The sequence below is a fragment of the Loxodonta africana genome, chromosome 22 (genome assembly GCF_030014295.1).
Source record: "Loxodonta africana isolate mLoxAfr1 chromosome 22, mLoxAfr1.hap2, whole genome shotgun sequence".
In the NCBI taxonomy this organism is placed as follows: domain Eukaryota; kingdom Metazoa; phylum Chordata; class Mammalia; order Proboscidea; family Elephantidae; genus Loxodonta; species Loxodonta africana.
Genome location: NC_087363.1, coordinates 65,650,959 through 65,659,103, shown reverse-complemented (window position 1 = coordinate 65,659,103; position 8,145 = coordinate 65,650,959). Strand labels below are relative to the sequence as shown.

General features: G+C 38.9%; 1 pseudogene; it reads left to right on the top strand.

Moving 5' to 3' along the window:
* Positions 1–4,489: 4,489 nt before the first annotated feature.
* On the top strand, positions 4,490–6,958 carry LOC111750623 (short-wave-sensitive opsin 1-like; annotated as a pseudogene).
* Positions 6,959–8,145: the final 1,187 nt, after the last annotated feature.

The following is an 8,145-nucleotide window of genomic DNA, read 5'->3' as shown; positions in this document are numbered from 1 at the left end:
TGCCATAGGGAAGGGGCGCAGAGAAAGTGCAACAGTGCAGGTTTGTGCTCCCCTAGCCTGAGGGAGTGAAAAAAAGTGTAATCACCAGGAATTGGTCCTATAAACACACATCGCCTGGGGATCCCATGTGTTGGAGACAGCTCGGAATGCTCCTCAGCCCAGCCATCCATCAGAGGCTAGTACAGCCATGGCCCGCAGGAGACACCCATAGGCTGAGCTCCCCACTGGGAGCTGACTGGCCTAAGATGGGAATTCCACCCCAACACCCGTGGCATGAACACTGCCCAGGCAGCCTAAGCCTGGCTCATCTCACCCCCCTGAGGTGTGCCCAACACAACCTTATGTCATAAATTCACCCCCCCCACCCCAACATTGCAAGAACAATTTCCTCCATGCTGTGGACACGCTTACCCAAACCCAACCCCACAGGCACACATGTTCCGCCCAGAAACCTGAAGAACATGGTTCAGACCAGGATAGCATCCATGGCACAATCCTAAGCAGGCTAATGACAACCTCACTCCCATACCAGCACAGGGGCTGAGACACCATCCCTGGACCTGTGTGAAGACTGGGACACTGTTCTTGGGCCTACATGGAACACAGGACACTGTGCCCAGACTGGTGCCACACCTGGAGTCTTATATGGCTAGTGCAGCACCTGTGGCACTACCTCTGACCTGAGCAAAGCCAGTGGCCTCACTGCCAGCCTGTGTGGTGCCTACAGCCCTGCCCTTGGTCCAGTGCACCACCCTAGACTGCACCCCTGGACTGGCAACTTACTAGCTAGCCTGCCCTAGTCTGGTGGAGTAGCCTTGCCTAACTCCAGCCCAGTGCTGCTAACACCCCCATCCAAGCCCAATACCACAAATACACATCTTGCCCTGATGCTGGAAGCACCCAGACAGAGAGGTGAGGTTGAGGTAGCACAGGCCAAAGCACCTGAGTAAGCTGTCCAGGAACAAGTATAGCTAGGATGGGAGACCCTAGCTATGGGAAGAAGCAATGAGTAAGAAGAGCAATTTAAAGAGAAAGGGAAGACACCAATCTCCTGATCTTCTAAAGTAAAAACAAATAAATAAATCTTAATATTCTGTAGGCAATGGACAATTATAAAACATATGAAAAGATAGAAAAGGATGGCACAAACAAAAGGATCAGAAATAATCCCCAAGGAAGGACAAATAATGGAGTTACCAACAAAAATTTGAAACCATTAGTACTAAGAATGCTGAAAGAGATAAAGGAAAATACAGGAAAAGATCTAAAGGAAATCAAATACAAGAACAAAACAAATTTCAATAAAGAAATATATATATTTTTTTGAAATTAGAAATACTGGAAGTGAAAAGTAAACAGAAAGGAACTACAACATGGAAGGACACAGATGTAGATTTGAAATGATAGGAGACCAGTGAACTTGAAGACAGGATCTTTGAGACTGCTTAGTCTAAAACGTAAGCAAAAAAAAGAATGAAGAAAAATGAATTAAGCCTAAGGGATAGGTGGGATACCATTAAGAGGAATAATTTATTCACTATGGAAGTTCCAGAGCGAAAAGGAAGGGAGGTAGGCTCAGAAAGAATCTTCAGACAAACAATGGCAGAAAACGTCCCAAACGTCACAAAAGATGAGAATTTTCCTATCCAAGAAGTGGAATAAACTCCATATAGGGTGAATCCTAAAAGAAACTCACTGAGGCGTATCATAATCAAACACTTGAGAACCAAGGACAAAAAGAAAATTTTGAGAGCAGCATAAGAAAGTGAACTATCACATACAAGGGGTCCCCAATAAGATTAATGCCAACTTCTCTTCAGAAACCATGCAAGCAATAAGGAAATGGAATGACATATTTAAAGCACTGAAAGAACTGCCAGCCAAGAATAATACATCCAGCAAAATTATCATTCAAAAATGAGGTCCAAATTAAGGCATTCTCAGATACACAAAAATTAAAACAATGCATTACTACCAGACAGGCTCTACAAGAAATACACAAGGAAGTCCTCCAAAAGAAAAGTAACTACACTTAACAGTCACTTGAAATGATACATACATGGGGGAGAAGGGAATGGATTCCATTAAAGGGAAATAATTGACAATATAAAGATCAGACCTAAGGCACTCTGGGTTAATAAATACAAAGGGCATGTCCTTCATGCTTTACTAAGGACAAAATTATAGAGGTGGCAATATTAATATCTGACAAAATATACTTTAAGTCAAAATCCATGAAAAGATACAAAGAAGGACACTATTTAATGATAAAGGGGTAATTCACCAATAAGATGTAACGATTATAAATGTCTAGGCACCTAACATCAGAGCCCCAACATTTATAAAGCAAACTCTAACACAATTAAAGGAAGAAATAGGCAGGTCTACAATAATAGCAGGAGACTTTAATACACCACTTTTGATGATGGATAGAACTAGAAAGAAAATCAATTAAGAAACAGAAGACTTGAACAACAGTATTAACCAGCTGGACCTAACAGACCTAAGATACTTTATAAACTTGTTATACAGAACACAATACACATTCTTCTCCAGTGCACCTGGATCATTCTCCAGAATAGACCATGTTTTAGGGCACAAATCAAATCTCAATCAATTTAAAAAGATCAAAATCATACAAAGCATCTTCTCTGACCATAATAGAATGAAACTAGAAATCAATAACAGGAAAAATAAGGGTAAAAAATAAACACATGGAAACTACATAACACACTACTAAAAAACTAATGGGTCATAGAAGAAATCAACAGTGAAATTAAAAAATACTTAGAATCAAACAAAAATGAAAACACAACATACCAAAACCTTTGGGGCACAGCAAAAGCAGTGCTCACAAGAAAATTCATAGCAATAAATGCCTGCATTAGAAAAGGAGAAAGATCCCAAAGCAATAGCTTCACTCCACAACTTGAGGAAATAGAAAAGGACAAGCAAAAGGAGCCCAAAACTACCAGAAGGAAGGAAATAGAAAAGATCAGAGTAGAAATTAATAAAATAAAGAAGAGAAAAACAATAGAAAGAAAGAACAATACCAGAAACCAGCTCTTTGAAAACGTCAATAAAATAGTTAAACCACTGCCTAGGATTTTTAGGATGAAAAAGGAAAATAAGTGAGAAGATGCAAATAGCCAAAATAAATGAAACTGGAGACATTACAACAGAACCAACTGAGATAAAGAGGGTCATAACAGAATACTATGAAAAATTGTTCTCCAACAAACTTGAAAACTTAGATGAAATAGACATTCCTAGAAACACATAACCTACCTAAACTAACATAAATGGAGGTAGAAAATCTTAACGGACTCATAACAAGAGAAGAGATTGAATCATTTATCAAAAACTTTCCAATGACAACCACAAAAAGAGCTCTGCGTACACAGCTTGATGAAGGTAAATGATGTGAATAAAATGTACACAAGAAAAAAGGACCTACTGGTAACTGCTAAAAATATATGTAATTTTGAAACAACCAGAAAACATATGTGCAGGTATATATGCATGTATGCAGGGATGTATGTGTACAGGTATGTATATGTGCATATATACGTGTATATATACCAAAACCAAACCAAACCCACTGCTGTCAAGTGAATTCCTACTCATAGCGACCCTATAGGACAGACTAGAACTACCCCATAGGGTTACCAAGGCTGTAAATCTTTACGGAAGCAGACACTCACATCTTTCTCCCTTGGACCAGCTGGTAGGTTCAAACCACCGACCTTCTGGTTAGTAGCCGAGCACTTAATCACTGTGCCACCAGGGCTCCTTGTGGGTATATATAGGCGTGTGCATATGTATATGCACATATGTAACTATATGCCCACATACACGTATAGCAATAAATCACATGGGGGCACAGTATGGGTGCTTCTTAGACATAACCAAACACCTCATGGAATTAGTTTTCTGGGTTTGAAGGATTAGGATCACAGTCTCTTGGAACATCTTAGTCAATTGGCATAATATAGCTCATAAAGTTTGTGTTCTATGTGGTACTTTGATGAGTAGTGTCTGGGATCTTAAAAGTTTGTGAATGGCCACCTAAGATACAGCTATTGGTCTCAACTCATCTGGATCAAAAAAGAAAGGTGGAAACCAAAGACATAAAGAAGAAACTAGTCTACAGAACCAATAGTCTTCATGAACCACAGCCTCATCTATCCTGAGACCAGAAGAACTAGATGGTGCCAAGCTTCCACTATGAACCATGCTAATCAGGACCACAATAGATGGACCCTGATGGAACGGGAGAAGAATGTGGAACAGAACCTCAAATTTCTAAAAAAATAAAAACCAGACTTACTGGACTGGTTGAGACTGGAGGACTCCCCAAGAATATTGCCCTGAGATGCTTTTCAAACCTTGAACCAAAACTAACCCCTGAGGTCACCTTGTAGCTAAATAGCAAATTGACTCACAAAATAATGACTATCACCCATCAGTGCTGTGCTCCTTTTAAAAATCACCTATCTGAGACCAAATGGTCAACAATTACTTTAAAACAAAGATGAGAATGTAAGGGGGCAAGGAAACTAGATTAATGGAAACAGAATAGCCAAGATGAAATAATGAGAATGTTCATGCATTGTGAAGAATATAACCAATGTCACTGAAAAATTTGTGTAGAAATTGTAGAATAGGAGCCTAAACTGCTGTTTAAACCTTCACTGAAAACACAATAAAATATTATTAAAAAAAAAATTCCTAGACCAGATGGCTTCACTGGGGAAATTTACCAAAGATTTGGAGAAAAATTGATACCAATCCTACTTAAATTCTTCCAAAACATGGAAGAGGAAGGAATACTCCCTAACTCATTTTATTAAGTCAGCATTACCCTGATACCAAAGGCAAATAAGGACATCACAAAAAGAAAAAATGACAGACCAATATCCCTGTGAATATAGATGCAAAAATTCTCAACAAAATTCTAGCAAGCAGGATTCAACAACGTACTAATAAAATTATATACCATGACCAAATAAGATTTATTCCAGGAATGCAAGGATGGTTCAACATTAATAAAACAAAGGAAAAGAACTACATGATCATCTCAAAGATGCAGAAAAGGCATTTGGTAAAATCCAGCACCTTTTCATGATAAAAATTTGCAGCAAAATAGGAATAGAAGGAAAATTCCTTAACATGATTAGATGCATATATGAAAAGCCAACTGCCAAAATTATGCTCAACGGAGAAAGACTGAGAGCCTTCTCTGAGAATGGGAATGAGACAAGGATGCCTACTGCCACCACTTCTATTTAATATTGTCCTGGAAGTCCTAGCCACAGCAGTAAGGAAAGAAAAAGAAATAAAGGATATCCAAATTGGAAAGGAAGAAGTAAAACTATAGCTATTTGCAGATGACATGATCCTACACATAGGAAATCCCAAAGATTCCACGAGAAGGTTGCTGAGGGAAGATGGCAGCTGAGCGGTTGAGGCAGCTTGAGGAAAGGGCAGCAGGTATCAAAGTATCTCATTCATCTTTGCATCTCCAGAACCTGATAAAATGCCTGATACATGAAGAAAAGCCTGGTGCTCTGAGAGACAATGAGAGAGATCAAAGGTGTTTCACCTGCTCCCCAGAGGACTGGATTCCACTCCAGATCCTGTGGCCAAGGGACACCATTCAATGTCATGGTGCCGGTGGCCACATTGCACTACAGAAAGTTGTGGCAGCTGCTCAACTACATTCTGGGCAATGTATCCCTGGCGGGGGGCGGGGGGCTTCCTTTTCTGCCTCTTGTCTGTCTTCACTGTTTTCATCACCAGCTGTCAGGGCTACTTCATCTTTGGTCACTGCGTTTGTGCTATGCAGGCCTCCCTGGGCTCTGTAGCAGGTTCATCCCTGAAGGCCTGCAGTGTTCCTGTGGCCCTGACTGGTACACCGTGGGCACAAAATATTGCACCGAGTACTATACCTCTTCATCTTCTGCCTCATTGTGCCCCTTCCCTTCCTCTGCCTCTCTTACTCCCAGCTGCTGGGGTCCCTCAGAGCTCAGCAGCAGGAGCCAGCTACGGCCCAGATGGCCAAGCAGGAGAGCTTGTGTCTACAATTCCATCATCTACTGCTTGATTAATAAGCAGTTTCAAGCCTGCATCATAGAAATGGTGTGCAGGAAATCCATAGCAGACAAATCTGACATGTCCAGCTCCCAGGAAACAGAAGTTTCTACTCTCTCTTCTAGCCAGGTTGGCCCCAATTAAGGAGCCCATACTGGTCCGTTTGCACCAACTAGAAATTTACATTTAAAATTACTGCTCCCAGCTTGGACTACTTCAGACCACTCCAAAGGCCATTTAAACACCAATTAAGGAGCCCATACTGGTCCGTTTGCACCAACTAGAAATTTACATTTAAAATTACTGCTTCCAGCTTGGACTACTTCAGACCACTCCAAAGGCCATTTAAACAACCATCAGTTTCTACTCCAAAGTGGCACCATTCACAGCACTCAGAGAACTGATTCATAATTATAAATACAATTATAAAGAAGTAAGGCTGGTTTTATTTCAGTGTAAGTATAATACTTATGGATAAAATGTTTTTAGTAACACTTTTTTAACTTCTGGGAATCTGTTCTGAGATGATGGAATTCCGAATTAGAACAAACTTAACAAAACACCTTAGAAATAAGCGAAACAAAAAAAAAAAACAACAACAACAAAAACCCTTTAGAAGGCCCCAAATATGAGTTTGAAAGAACTTCTTTATGTTCTCTCTGCCAATAATTGCTAGTCTGGGCAGGGACAGCTATGGCCAGAAACCCCTAAGCCAGCATGAATTATTCCAGAAACTCTTCACCCCAATTTAGGCTAAATCTATATATCTGTCTTAAGCTGTATATTTTCTAAAGAAAGAAAGCTTTATATTTTCTGTCTTAAGCTGTACATTTTCTAAAGAAGAAAGAGAGAAAGCTGCCAGAAAAACTTAGCAATGTTACAGGGTACAAAATCAACACACAAAAATCAGTTGAGTTTCTTTACACCAACAAGGAGAAATCTGAAAAGGAAATCAAGAAAACAATACCATTTTACTATAATGCCTAAAAAATAAGATTAAAAAAAAAATACCAAGAAATAAACCTAACCAGGGAAAATGGAAACTATAAAATACTGCTACAAGAGACTAAAAGAGACCCATGTAAATGGAAGAACTTTCCATGCTCATGGACTGGGATATGTAATACTGTGAAAAGGTCAATACTACACAAAGTAATCTATACATACCATGCAATACTGGTAAAAATTCCAACACCATTCTTAAATGGAAAAACTAATGACCAACTTTATATGGAAAGGAAAGAGGCCCCAAATAACCAAAGCAATCTTGAAGGAGAACAAGGTAGGAGGCCTCACACTTCCCGATTACAAAGCATATTATACAGCTACAGTAATCAAAACAGACTGGTACTTGTTCAACAACAGACAAATAGACCAATGAAATAGAATTCAGAGCCCAGAAATAAATACATCCATCTATGGACAAATGATTTTTGACAAGGGATCTAAGTCCATTCAATGAGAAAGAAACAGTTTCTTTGGCAAATGATGCTGACAAAACTAGATATCTACCTGCAGAAAAATGAAACAGAACCCATACCTCACACCATACCCAAAAAGTAACTCAAAAGGATCAAGAACCTAAATGTTAAAGCTAAAATTATAAAGTTCTTGGAAGAAAAGATAGGCAAAACTATGGGACTTGGTTTTTCTTTTTTTTTTTTAACGATAGATTATCAAACACACCTACAAATGCACAAGCAGCAGAAGACAAATTAGATAACTAAAATACTTATGCTCATCAAAAGACTTTATCAAACAAGTAAAAATACAACCTATAGGCTGGGAAAAATCTTTGGGAACAATATATCTGATAGAGGTCTAATATCCAAAAAATATATAAAACTTTTACAACTTAACAACAAAAAGACAACCCAATCAAAAAACAGGCAAATGACATGCACAGACACTTTACCAAACAGGATACTGAAATGACTAACAAGCACATGTAAAAATGCTCATTGTCATTAACCATTAAAAAAAAAAAAAAAATTTTTTTTTTTTTTGAAAAAAAAACCATTAGAGAGATGCAAATCAATACTACAGTGGGAT